Genomic DNA, 15,146 nt, shown 5'->3' with positions numbered 1-15,146 from the left:
GGTTTTTACCATCTTCGAACAAAAGCCCGCTTCGGCGGTACCGCATTTGCAGTCTAGCTTCTGCTTCTGCGGAAATCACTTAAGGGACCATATTCCGCATCTGCAGTCCATGAGCTGCATCTGCGACTCTGCAGGTGCGGTCCATATGCCGCATCTGCGGTCCCTGGATACTCTTCCCAAATCCGCTTCTGCGGGTCCCCTTCTGCATGTGCGGCACCGCACCTGCGGTCCTCAATCTGCAGGTGCGGAAATACCAGAAGCAGCAATCTTCTGAAATCTCTTAAGTCCAAAATCTTCCCCTTAACCATCTGAAGTCACCCCGAGGCCCCCGGTACCTCAACCAAAAGCACCGACATGACCTAATACCTTATTCAAACTTGTTCCAATCATCAAAACACCTCAAACAACATCAAATTACCCAAAACTCATCGTATTCAAGCCTGATTTTTTGAGAAATCTTCATAAATACATTTTCGATAAAAAACCCGACCAAACAACGTCCGAATGACCTGAAATTTTGCACACACATCCCAAATGACATAAAGAAGCTACTGCAACTCTCGGAATTCCATCCCGACCCTTATATCAAAATCTCACCTATTAACCGGAAATCGCCAAAATATCAATTTCGCCAATTCAAGCCTAATTCTACTCCGAACCTCCAAAACCAATTTCGATCACGCTCCTAATTCATAAATCACCTCCCGAAGCTAATCGAACCATCAGAACTCACATCCGATCCCTCTAACACATAAGTCAATATCCGCTTGACTTTTCCAACTTGAACATTCTCAAAAGAGACTAAGTGTCTCATTTCTTACCAAATCCACTTCGAACGCAACCTACTCAACTCGATCATATAAAACACGGATAACGAAGCATAATAAAGCAGAAATAGGGGAAACAGAGTGGTAACTCATGAGACGACTGGCTGGGTCGTCACATCCTCCCCAACTTAAACAAGCGTTCATCCTCGAACGAGGCAAGAAACATACCTGAAGCCTCAAATAGGTGAGGATATCTGCTCTGCATCTCCCACTCGGTCTCCCAGGTAGCCTCCTCCACAGGCCGACCTCTCCACTGCACTTTCACTGAAGCTATATCCTTTGACCTCAACTTCCGAACCTGACGACCCAAAATAGCTACTGGCTCCACATCATAGGTCAAATCATCATCCAACTGAACCGTGTTGAAGTCAAAAACATGAGATGGATCCCCAATATACTTCCAGAGCATAGAAACATGAAATACCGGATGCACACTCGACAAGCTGGGTGGAAAAACAAGCTCATAAGCCACCCTTTAATCTTCCGAAGCACCTCAAATGGCCCAATGAACCATGGACTCAACTTTCCTTGCTTCCCAAATCTCATAACACCCTTCATGGGTGAAACCTTCAGCAAAACCTTCTCACCAACCATGTAGGACACATCTCGAACCTTACGATCCGCATAACTCTTCTATCGCGACTGCTCTGTACGAAGTCTCTCCTGAATCACCTTTACTTTCTCTAAGGCATCCTGAACCAAATCTGTCCCCAATAGCCTAGCCTCACCGGGCTTGAACCAACCAACAGGAGATCTACACCACCTCCCATACAATGCCTCATATGAGCCATCTGAATACTCGATTGGTAGCTATTGTTGTAAGCAAACTCTGCAAGCGGTAGGAACCTATCCCATGAACCTACGAAATCAATAACACAAGCACGCAACATGTCCTCCAATATCTGAATAGTACGCTCGAACTGTCTGTCCGTCTGAGGATGAAAAGTTGTGCTCAACTCCACCTGAGTACCCAACTCTCGCTAAAAAGACTTCCAAAACTGGGAAGTAAACTGAGTACCCCGAAATAATAGAAACTGGAACACCATGCAGCCGAACAATCTCCCGAATGTATAACTTTGCTAACCGTTCTAAAGAATAGGTAGTACACACAAGAATGAAGTGCGCGTACTTGGTCAGCCGATCCACAATCACCCAAATAGCATCAAACTTCTTCAAAGTCCGTGGAAGTCCAACAACAAAGTCCATAGTGATCCTCTCCCACTTCCACTCAGGAATAATCATCTGCTGAAGCAAGCCACCTGGTCTCTAATGTTCATATTTCACCTACTAACAATTGAGACACCGAGCTACAAATCCCACAATATCTTTCTTCATTCTTCTCCACCAATAGTGCTGCCTCATATCTTGATACATCTTCGCGGCACCCGGATGAATGGAATACCGCGAGCCATGGGCCTCCTCTAGAATCAACTCCCGAAGCCCATCTACATTGGGCACACAAATCCGGCCCTGCATCCTCAACACCCCATCATCACCAATGGTCACATCTCTAGCATCATCATGCTGCACTTTGTCCTTAAGGACAAGCAAATACGGATCATCATATTGGTGCTCTCTAATGCGATCATATATGGATGACCGAGAAACCACACACGCCAACACCCGACTAGGCTCCGAAATATCAAACCTTACAAACTGATTGGCCAAGGCCTGAACATCAACTGCTAGGGGTCTCTCCCCAACTGGAATATATGCCAAACTCTCTATACTCACTGCCTTTCGACTCAAAGCATCGGCCACCACATTGGCCTTTCCCGGATGGTACAATATAGTGATATCATAATCCTTGAGCAACTCCAACCATCTTCGCTGCCTCAAATTAAGATCCTTTTTGCTTGAACAAATGCTGAAGACTACGATGATCGGTGAATACCTCACAAGATACGCCATACAAATAATGCCTCCAAATCTTCAATGCATGAACTGTGGCGGCCAATTTCAAATCATGAACAGGGTAGTTCTTCTTATGGGGCTTCAATTGACGAGAAGCATAAGCAATAACTCTACCCTCCTGCATCAATACACAACCAATCCCAACTCTCGAAGCATCACAATACACGGTATATGAACCTAAAGTTGATGGCAAAACCAATACTGGAGTTGTGGTCAACGCTGTCTTGAGCTTCTGAAAGCTCTCCTCACACTCGTCCAACCATACAAATGAAACACCCTTCTGAGTCAACTTGGTCAAGGGCGATGCGATAGATGAGAATCCCTGAACAACCCGGCGATAATAGCCTGCCAAACCAAGAAAGCTACGAATCTTTGTGGCTGAGGACGGTCTGGGCCAACTCTGAACCGCCTCTATCTTCTTTTGATCAACCTGAATACCCTCGTTGGACACCACGTGCCCCAAGAAAGCCACTGAACTGAGCCAAAACTTACACTTGGAGAATTTTGCATAAAGCTTCTCCTCTCTTAATCTCTGCAGCATAACTCTTAAATGCTCCGTGTGCTCCTCCTGACTACGCGAATACACTAGAATATCATCTATGAAGACTATGACGAATGAATCGAGATAAGGCCGGAACACGCTATTCATCAAATGCATGAACGCTACTGGGGCATTAGTTAGCCCGAAAAACATCACAAGGAATTCATAATGACCATATCTGGTCCTGAAAGCATTCTTAAAAATATCTTAATCCCTGATCTTCAACTAGTGATAGCCCAAACGGAAATCAATCTTGGAGAACACCCTTTCTCCCTGAAGTTGGTCAAATAAATCATCAATGTGAGGCAAAGGATACTTGTTCTTAATTGTTACCTTGTTCAATTGCCTATAATCAATGCACATTCTCATTGTGCCATCCTTCTTCTTCACAAACAGAACTGGCGCACCCCAAGGTGACACACTAGGCCGAATGAACCCCTTATCTAGGAGTTCCTGAAGTTGTTCTTTCAATTTCTTCAACTCCGCTGGTGGCATATGATACGGCAGAATAGAAATGGGTTGAGTGCCCGGCACTAGGTCAATACCAAAATCAATATCCCTATCCGGTGGCATGCCCGACAGGTCTGCAGGAAACACATCGGGAAAATCCCTCACAACTAGGACAGAATCAATACTAGGAGTCTCAGCTCCAACATCCCTCACAAATGCTAGATATGAAAGGCAAAGCTTCCCAACCATATGTTGGGCCTTCAAGAAAGAGATCACTCTACTAGGCATATAATCAGTCACACCACGCCACTCGATCCGCGACACAACCGGCATAGCCAAAGTGACTGTCTTAGCATGACAGTCTAGAATAGCACGACACGGAGATAACCAATCCATGCCCAAAATGACATCAAAATCCACCATGTTCAATAGCAATAGATCCACTCGGGTTTCCAAACCCCCAATAGTCACCACACATGACTGGTACACATGGTCTACAACAATAGTATCGCCCACCAGGGTAGATACATGAACATGTAAAGCAATAAACTCAAAGGGCGTACCCACTTAACGAGCAAAGTATGATGACACATAAGAAAAGGTGGAACCGGGATCAAATAATACAGAGGCATCTCTGTGGCAAATTGAGACAATACCTGTAATGACAGCATCTGAAGCAATAACATTGGGTCTAGCTGGAAGTGCATATAAACGAGCCTGGCCACCGCCTGATCGACCTTCCCCTCTGGGGAGACCCCTGGCTGCCTGACCTCCACCTCTAGCTGGCTGGGTGGATGGTGAAGTAACTGGAGCAGAAGTCAAGGGCTGACCCCTCTGCTGGGACAAACTAGCAACACAACGAGGACACTGCCTCCACACATGCCCAAACTCTCCACACTCAAAACAACTCCTAGGTGCTGGAGAAGGGGACTGAAGGGAACCCCTCGCACTAGAGTGACTAGCTGATGCACTCAGCACATAGAACCCTGAGCTAACGGGGCACGAGATGAACTCTGGGCTGGAAGAGCGCTGAGTGAAGGCTGACCCTGTTGTGACCCATGATAACCACGACCTGAAGATGCCCCACGATAACCTGGGCGGGCTGACTGAGCAGGCCTGAAAGAATGACCTCTACCATACTGGAACTGGCCCTTCGAAGGAGCACCACTATAACTGCCCGATCCTCGAGGCCTCTTATCCTCCCTCTCCTCTCAAGCCTGACGGCCAACGGTCTTAATCTCACGAGCGATATCAACCACCTCATCGAACGTAACAGCCAACACTCTCTCTGGTCATAAGAATACGGAGGTGATAGTTAAGGCCATCAACAAATCTCCTGATCCTCTCATGATCTGTCAGAACCATCCAGACGGCATGACGAGCCAACTCAGAAAACCTCGACTCATACTGTGACACAGTCATATCCCCCTGTCTCAACCACTCAAACTGTCTACGCAGCTCCTTTCTGCGAGACTGCGACACATACTTCACCAGGAAGAGAATGGAGAACTCATGCCAAGTAAGAGGCGCTGCTCCCACAGGCCTACGCCTCGCACCAAATGAAGGCAGCCCCAGAAAACTGAAAGGTAGTAAATGCCACACCACTAGACTCAAGAATCCCTGTTGTACGGAGTATCCGCTGACACTTATCTAGAAAACCCTAGGCATCCTCGCCCTCAGCACCACTGAATGACGGAGGCTGAAGTCTACCAAACCTCTCAAGATGACGTTGCTCATCATCCGGCATAACTGGCACAACAAACTCCAGAGCTAGTGCAACCAGCTGGGCTGGAGGTGCCCTCAACGTCTGCAGTCCCTGCACTACCTACTCAGGTGTGCGAGCAGCGGGGGTCTGATTGCCTCCCCCGGCCTGTGAAGTAGCTGTTGCTGCTGTGGCTGAAACTGCCTGAGCCAGGACAGTGCAAACTGATAAAATCTGTGCCAAGGCCTGCTGAAGACCCGGAATTACAATGGGCACAGTTGGTGCCTGAACTGGTGCTGCTGAAGCATCCATAGCTGGAGCCTGATCCGGAGCTAGGGCAGTTGGTAGATCTACAGGTGCTGCCCTCGCTACTCTACCTCTGCCATGACCGCGTCCACGGCCTCTGGTGGTCTCAGCTGGTGGCACTGGTGGTCGTCTACCTTGTCCGATAGCTCACATCCAAACCATCTGTGAGAGAATGGAATAACAGAAGTTTAGTACTCGGACCAACAAGTTCGCACGACAAGAGTTTCAAGAATATGAAGTTTTTCCTAAAGGTTCTGCATCCTCTCGAGGATAAATACAGACGTCTCCGTACCGATCCGCGAGATTCTACTAAACCTGCTCATGACTCGTGAGACATTTGTAACCTAGGCTCTGATACCAACTTGTCACGACCCTAACCCCGAACTCGGTCGTGATGGCGCCTCTCGTGAAGACAAGGCTAGCTAGACCAAAACAGAACACCTCATTGAAACAGTTAAATACCATAAATAGTTCTAAAAATGATATAATAACCATAATTTGCGGAAATAACGATAACAACAGTAGAAACTATCCCGACAAAGCCCAAACCGGGGTGTCACAAGTCATAAGCAACTAATAAATCCGGATACCAGTCTACTAGATACGAAATCCGATATAGAAGTTCAAGAACATGACAACAGTATGATAAGGGAGGCACAGGGGCTGCGGACGCCAACAGCTACCTCATGGTCTCCGAAAACACTGCCTGGACTAGGAAGATCAGCACTCAGGAGCGGACTCAGCGATGCCTGAATCTGCACAGACAGTGCAAAGAGTAATGTGAATACTCCGACCCAGTGAGTAATAAATATAAATAATGGCTGAAAGCAAGAAAACATGTAAAGGCACAAAGCAATTCTATATCAAGCAATAAAATCACTTAAAGCAGTAAATCCATGAAGAAGTCAAATGAAATTCCTTTAGACCAAGTAAAATAGGTAATTTAGCAGGTAAATAACAAGTAGAAATTCGCCCATCGGGCATAGTAACAATCACTCAGAACAGTATCAGCTCCTCGGGATCTCTCTCAGTACAATATCAGCCCCTTGGGCTCACTCTCAGTACAGTATCAGCCCATCAGGCTCACTCTCAAATTATGATGGGTACTCGCGCTCACTGTTGGGGTACAGACTTCGGAGGGGCCCCTTAAGGCCCAAGCGCTATATCAAGCCACCTCGTGGCGTATAAAAGTATTTCAGGCCCTTGGCCTCATATCACTCAGCATATCCTCACATATGGTCCTCGGCCTCACTCAATCCGAAAATCATCATAAGCCCCTCGGGCATTAGTAAAGCAATAGTTCTCAGCCTAAAACGTCATTTAGAAATATCGTTTAAGTTTCAAATATGAATAAAAGTGGATGAGTTTGTAAAACAGTAAATATCAACATGACTGAGTTCATGTAATAAGTCAAACAGTGAGGAATTAGTGATAAAAATCCCCGGAGGGCTCAAATAGTTGTCACGAAGCCCAAATATGGCAATCAACCCAAATCATGATGATAACAAATAAGTTCCAGTCAAATACGTGGTAAAATTATCAATCGGGACGGACCAAGTCACGATCCCCAATAGTAAACGACTCCACGCTCATCATCAGCGCGTGTCTCACCTCAATATAGCACTACAATGTGCAATCCGGGGTTTCATACCCTTAGGACATCATTTACAATCATTACTCACCTCGAACCGACTACAACTGTAGCTCGCAACACTTTACCCCTCGAATCGGCCTCCACGCGCGTTGAATCTATCTAAAATCAGAACGAATACATCACAATATGCTAAGGGAGCAAAACCCAAGCGAAAACAATCGAAAAATATCAAAAATCCCGAAATTAGCAAAACCCGAGCCCCGAGCCCACTTCTCGAAATTCAGAAATTTTTACAGCATTAGATTCCTTATCACCCCACGAGTTATATATATAAAAAGTTCTCAATTCCGACCTCAAATGGTCCTTCATATCCCAATTCAAAAGTTCAAAATCTCAAGCCCTAGTTCTTCCATTTTTAGCTTAGTTCCATGAAATTCTAGGTGTATTTCACAATAATAATCGAGTATTGAGTTCAAAAATCTTACCTCTAGGTGTTCCCCTTGATTCCCTCTTCAATTTCCTTCAACAAGCTCTCAAAATGATCAACAATGGAGTAAATGAGCTTCAAAATAGCGGATGAAACGAATTAAAACATTTTGCCCAGGGGTTTTTCGCATCTGCGAACAAAAGCCCGCTTCTGCGGTACCGCATTTGCGGTCTAGCTTCCGCTTTTGCGGAAATCACTTAAGGGACCATATTCCACATCTCCGGTCCACGAGCCGCATTTGTGACTCTACAGGTGCGATCCATATGCCGCATCTGCGGTCCCTGACTACTCTTCCCAATTCCGCTTCTGCGGCTCATCTTCTGCATGTGCGGCACCGCACCTGCGGTCCCCAATCCGCAGGTGCAGAAATACCAGAAGTAGCAATCTTTTGAAATCTCTTAAGTCCAAAATCTTCCTGTTAACCATCCGAAGTCACCCCGAGGCCCCTGGGACCTCAACCAAAAGCACCGACATGACCCAATACCTTATTCGAACTTCTTCCAATCATCAAAACTCCTCAAACAACATCAAACTACCCAAAATTCATCGAATTCAAGCCTAATTTTTTGAGAAATATTCTGAAATGTGTTTTTGATCAAAAACCCGCCTAAACTACGTCTGAATGACCTGAAATTTTGCACACACATCCCCAATGACATAACGAAGCTATTGCAACTCTCGTAATTCCATCCCGACCCTTATATCAAAATCTCACCTATTAACCGGAAATCGACAAAATATCAATTTCGCCAATTCAAGCCTAATTCTACTCCGAACCTCTAAAACCAATTCCGATCACGCTCCTAAGCAATCAATCATCTCCCGAAGCTAAACGAACCATCAGAACTCACATGTGAGCCCTCTAACATATAAGTCAACATCCGATTGACTTTTCCAACTTGAACCTTCTCAAAAGAGACTAAGTGTCATTTCTTACCAAATCCACTCCGAACGCAACCTACTCAACTCGATCATATAAAATACGGATAACGAAGCATAATAAAGCAGAAATGGAGAAAACATAGCGGTAACTCATGAGACGACTGGTCGGGTCATCACAGAGGGCATAAGACCTCTTAGGCAACCCTCGAATTTTAAAGTCCACGACCATACCCACTCGGGGGCTATTATCTTAGGTAAGCCTGGATAACTCGGGAAAGCAAGCTCACTGGGATACACCCGAACTCAAAGGCTATGGACAATTCAACACGATTCGGACATGTCTGAAATTTGTAACAAAAATAGGCCTTCGGAAAAAAAAATCTTTCACAACCGGTTCTAAAGGCTAACCTCGGCAAAATCTTAAACTTAAGATATTTTCGTGAATAAACTTCGGTAACATCAAACTGAGATAACACCTTAACTCAAGAAGGTAACAAAAGCAAAGTTTTGTTCGAACCCTCGAACAAAACCTCACTATCTCATGCTAATGCATTACAACCTTTGTGAACACGAATGATAAAACAAAGGAAAAGATTGTGAAAGCGGAAAAGGGTAGAAAGCCTTGTATATTATTTAAATGATCATATTACAAAGGCCAGATCAGCCAAATAAAAAATTTAAAAAGGCTTAAGGGCTACTTTCACTTCGAGTTCGAGAAATTATTCTCACTTGACTATAAAGCGTAAGGGATACCTTATTTTGAGCTCAAACAGGTCCTCACTCGACCATTAAGCTTAAGGACTACATAAAATCAATAATCGTTTGAGGTCCATCAATATAAAATGGCTGAGGGCAAGGCTTATTATCGGTCGTCACCATCCCAAACCTTGGATCCTTGAACACAACTTCATAATCTTATGTTATGGCATTTTGACCTTTACATGAAATAACAAAAAAGACAACAGATTCAGAAGCCATGGAAGCGGAAAAGTTTCATATATTCGTCATAATCTTTTTACAAAGGCTATATGTCATGATTAAGAGTTCTTTACAAGGGCCAATCGACCTCAAAATAAAAGCGGAAAATTACAAAGAGCATAAAGCCTAAACAACACAATCCTTATCGAAAGAAGTATTTTCATCCTCAGAGTCATCGCCATCACCAGATTTGCTTAAGTTCTCGGAGTCTTCCTTGGGAAAATCCAGATTCCAAGCCTTTGTTTCCTCTGCCCTAGAAATCTCGGTTTCAGCAGATATATCGAAGCTTTGATCACGGGCCCCCTCAAGGGCCTCCTTTAGATCTTGCCACCTTGCATCATCCATCATATTGTTGGCCTATGCTAGGGTGGCTTCAACATCATCCTTGTATTGGGTCGCATTAGCCTGAGCCATAATATTGGCCCCGACCACATATGGCCACCTCGAGCTATTTGGCCAAGTTGGCTAAATTGGAATGAAGCTCCTCGACCTTCTTTGCCTGAACCAAGGCATTCTCCCTTGCATCCCGAAGTTGAGACTCGGCCAACTCCAGCTCTGCTTTGATGACCTCTTTTTGTGAAGATAAGATGTCCCTACACCCTTTGAACTTTTTAGCCTAGGCTCGTACTTAATCTATTTGCCTTTGAAGGCCCTTGATCTATTCGAGCCTCTGTCGAACTTGCAGAATCGGATCATTTGTTGTTATCTCCAACTCATCTTCACTATCATGAAGCACTCGAAATACCTGCTCGGCCATCTCAGCATGCTCATCTCGAACCGTCACCAAATATGTCTAAAGCTTCTCACTAAGAAGCTTGTAGGTATCACATTTCTTAGTGAGGCCCTGAACCTTAGCCTTGCACTCCTCTCGGATTCGAAGGAAGGCCTCGTGATGCAGCACCAAAGCCTACAATCAAGGAAGAAAGTGCTAGTACCATCTACAATTCAAAGTTTTAAAAGGAATATAATAGAATGGTCCTCAAACTTACCCGATTCAGAGCATGTTGGGCCTCATTAAACAAGCAAGCAACTTCCACTTCATCCATCTTGGCGTAGTCCTCTTCAGTGACCAAGCATCGAAGATAGCTAGCCACACCTACAGGGATAAAAAAATTCGAGCATCCTCTAGGACCGAGATGATAAGTGACCTCTTATGCCTAGGATTGACGCTGAGGGCCATAAATTGATTGATCAGTTTAAAGCTCGAGGAAACCTCACTCGAGCCCTTCCTCGGTACATCCAAGTTACCCAGACTGGTGACATTTTCCATGGACACGGAAAATAGCCACGGAAAAGGTCTTCTGCTTCATGGACACCTTCATTATGGCAAGTCTACATCGGTAGAGCGTCCATGATCGTCGAACTAGAGAACAAAGGCAGCGAGTGGGAATCTCCAATCTTATACTTCTGAAGCACATGCGGTTCTATTTCTTTCCCTCCTTGCAAGTTTTTAATTATTCCTATTAGCACTAATATTTTTAGATGATAAGCAATAAGCCAACTCGATTCGGATAATAACTACATAGGCCCTTGGAAAATATAAATGAACCACCATATTTTCTATCCAAGGCCAAAATTTCATATGAAAAAAGGTTCCAGCACAGTCTTCATCTAGCAATCCTTCCCCTAACCCCTTTGTTTTCTTTACAGAGTGTAGGACTAAGGAGAAGAGCTGGACAAGCCATGTATCCTATTACACCAGTGTACAAGACTTTTCCTAAAGCTCAAACACTGCGTTGACTGACACCCAGTATCGAGTTCTAACATGAATGTGAGCACGCGATTTTTGCCCCACATAGGTTACTCCTACAGAATTCCAATAATAGGTTTCTTCTTTTAATTAATTGTTATTTTAGGGATTTTGTAGGATTTTTATTTAACTATTTGCATTTTTGTGCATGTTTAAGTTTTATTTAAATTATGAAAAATACCAAAAAAATATCATGCATTGCATTTAGGATTTGTTTTTGCATTTTTAGAATTAATTAGTAATTATTTGCTTTATAAAAGTTGAAAATCGCAAAAAATAGTTCATTTTTACATTTTTATCTTTTAACTTTTAGTTTATTGATTTTTCTTTTTAATCTAGAGTTAAGTATTGCTTATAATTTTTATAATTAATTAGTTTAATCTAACATTCTAGGTAATTTAGGAATTTTTAATTATTAGGCTTGTTTTTAATTAAAAAAAAGAAGAAGAAGAAAAGAAAAGGGGTTTAGAATTAAAAGAAATTGGGAAAAGGGGTCATTTTCAGAATTGGGCCATTATTCTTCTTATCCAGTTCGGCCCAAAAGTCCCCCTCCCCATACAAATTAATCCCAAAAAAAACCCCTTCTCCCATGGTACGCCCCAGCCCAAACCGGGCTGACCCACCAAATGACCCGCCCGTTTTGCCTTAAGTATAAAAACCCACTTATAACATTTTCCCCAATTCCCAAACCCTAGACCTAATAACAGAAGCGACGCCCCCCTCTACTGTCCTTCTTTTTCGCTTGAAACTCGCCTCAACTCGCCTGAGTGTTGAATGAGTTCACTCATTGGTCCCCCCTCCATGTCACCTTATCCTCAACGGATTTGTCAGAGGAGTACGAATTTTCTCTCCAGAATTGCACGATTCTCGTACAGAAGGACAATTGGTGGACGAATGGGAGCCGTGGATAGATGTAAATCGATTCACGCCCTCCATTTTTCCCAAAATTGTTCAAAAATTTGAAGATTTTCGGATATTTTGAGCAGAAGATTCGAGAATTTTCGAGGGTTATATATAGGAGGTAAGTTTTCTTTTTCAAGGTTTTGAGGAAAATAGAGAGAAAAATATAAAGAGAAAATCGGGAAAAATCTTCAGAGCCTAGTCGAAATTTCTAGGGTTTTAGCGACCGTTCTGCTTCAAGTTTTTTTTTTGAGTCTATTTCTCTGTTTTCAAAAGAAGATAAAAAAGATGGCTTGAGTTTTTGGCCCGCATTTGAGTTCATATTACCAAAAAAAAAATCCAGAAGCAAAACTTTCTAGCCTTATTTCGTTTTTCTTGATTTCTTGGTTCTAAAAGAAGGTTTTGGATCGAATTTCGAGTTTAAGTTTGTGGTTGGGTTCCGAAATTTTGTTATTTTGGATTTTCTGTCCAATTTTTGGTCGAGATTCGGATTTGCTCGGTTGGTCTGTGGAGTTGCTGTTTTTGTTGCTGAATCTCTCCTCCCATTTCAGAGCTTTCTTTTGATATTTTTCAGTTATTTTGCCAATAGGTATGTTCTCCTTAAAATACCTTCAGAACTTTTTTTTGGATGTGTAATTATGGATTTTGTTTTAGCCTATTCACTTGTAATTACTTGAATATGGGATTGTCTTTTAGTTCGTTTCTGTTGTTGCTATCAAAACTTATTGGGTTTGATTTATTTTCAGCATTGAACAGAGTGTTTGTAGCTTGATAAAAATGAGATTTTTGTTGGAACTTAGATATCTTTGTTTTGCTGGTGTTAATCTTTTGGTCTTGTTCTAGATAGCGTGAAAATGTTTGATTTGTTTCCCTTACTCTGTTGAATTTGGGTCATACGTGGTAAGTTTCAAACTAAGGTCAACTATTCTATTTTGATTCTTGTTCAAAGCTGTACGCCATTTAAAGCTTACTAAGAAATATTTATATAGTTGAAATCATGGTCAAAACATCAGTCTCTCTTTTTGGATCCACAAGTTCAAGCAAATGACCATGGGAGCAGTAAAAGAGTTAATTTGTTGAAAAAAGGTGAATTAATAAGGTTTGGTTAAATGGGTTAAAATTCCATGCTTTGAACATTACTAGGCTTGATTTTCTTTCTTAGCTTTTGTTTACCTTTTATTATACTCTGTTCTTTTTGTTTCTCTTAAAATATTCGTTCTTGTCGTATTCTTGTGTTAAGCTAAGTGTTAAGGACAGAAATAAAAGAATTGGGTTTTAACTTTAAAAGGAAAAAACGTTGGACAGGGAATGTCGTTTTCTTATGAATGGATGAGATGCTTGAGGATTACTCTGTTTTCTGGAAGCCTTCAAATGGAGTGAATGTAGGCCAATTGAATGGCACTTGCTGAAACTCCAAGTTTGAAAAGATAGAATTTATTTGTACAATTTTACTTTTAAAGTTGGGGTCTATGCAATTCATTATGGTATTCCGAAAGATTTGTACATAATGTTATGTTAACATAATTCATGATATTACTGATTAAGAGACAATTTTATAGACATTTGGTTGAACCTTTACTTGTTTGAATATTGGTCAAGCCATGGACAATAATTTACCTTTTGTCTCTTCCGTATGAATTCATGGACTCTTGCTTTAGGCATTTACAAAGTCAAGAATGTGAAAGTCATCCTGTTATTTTGCTTTCCATTCTCCTTGCTGGAAATTCAAAACACCTTTATACTTATGAAAGTGCAATTCGTTAATTTAGAATAAGCTTTACTGCATCATTGGTTCAAGCGAGCTTTATATTAAGCTTAATCTCTGCGCATTTATCCACGGGTCATTTCTATGAATTTCTGAGCTTGTCACATGATCCCAAATTAGCATTAGAATAACAACTCATGAATACTCGTAGTTTGCTTTAGGCTCGATTTAGACTAGTATTGTAATCATGTATACGTTCGCGTAACATAATTGCAAATTTAATTCTTAAAAAACTCGAGGTATGCATTAGCGCAACTTCAACGAAATTTTCTTAGTAAATAAATAAAGCGTTATTAATTGTGGACACGTTCGCGTGACATGGTTTTTGACGCGCCAAAAGTAAAGAGTATACGTACATGTAACTCAATTCTTTAATTACGAATAAATCAAGTTTTTTTACAAGCGGTAAAATATAATTGCACATAGATCTTAAAAATGAGTAGTTAAACAATTAAGACAAATATAAATTTCTAAGCGACCGTGCTAGAACCACGGAATCTGGGAATGCCTAACACCTTCTCCCAGGTTAACAGAATTCCTTACCTAGAATTTCTAGTTCACAGACTCTTTAAAAATAAAACTTCCTCGATTTGGGATTTAAAATAAACCGGTGACTTGGGACACCAAATAATTTATTCCAAGTGGAGAATCTGAATAATGTCACTTAAATTGGAAAAACTCCCTTATATACCCTCGGGGTGTGTAAAAAAAAGGAGGTGTGACAGCTCTGGCGACTCTGCTGGGGATCGAACCCAGAATCTCTGGTTCAGGGTTCAAGAATTCGAGCCTGTTAATGCAATTTTTATTTGGCTTTATTATTGATATTACTGTATTTTGTGGACTTAATGTGCTAATTGCCATTTACCGCTTTGATATTACTTGAACTATATTTAAATGTCTTCTTAAAAAGAAAGAAAGGAAAATGTATTTCAAAACGAGTGAGTCAAATATCATATTTTTATAACAAAACTGCCCGAACTACGCAGGTTTGATTCTCACCGGATGTGGGATACGTAGGCAACTCACATAAGGTTCGGCCTCATTTTACCA

General features: G+C 42.1%; 1 long non-coding RNA gene across 1 annotated transcript; it reads left to right on the top strand.

Moving 5' to 3' along the window:
* Positions 1 to 12,120: 12,120 nt before the first annotated feature.
* On the top strand, positions 12,121 to 13,909 carry LOC107769773 (uncharacterized). The gene is made up of 2 exons (XR_001644484.2): positions 12,121 to 12,920; positions 13,637 to 13,909. It is a non-coding gene; the product is annotated as an uncharacterized LOC107769773 (long non-coding RNA).
* Positions 13,910 to 15,146: the final 1,237 nt, after the last annotated feature.

Source organism: Nicotiana tabacum, chromosome 18 (assembly GCF_000715075.1).
Source record: "Nicotiana tabacum cultivar K326 chromosome 18, ASM71507v2, whole genome shotgun sequence".
Lineage (NCBI taxonomy): Eukaryota > Viridiplantae > Streptophyta > Magnoliopsida > Solanales > Solanaceae > Nicotiana > Nicotiana tabacum.
This window is presented reverse-complemented; position numbering and strand designations above follow the sequence as displayed.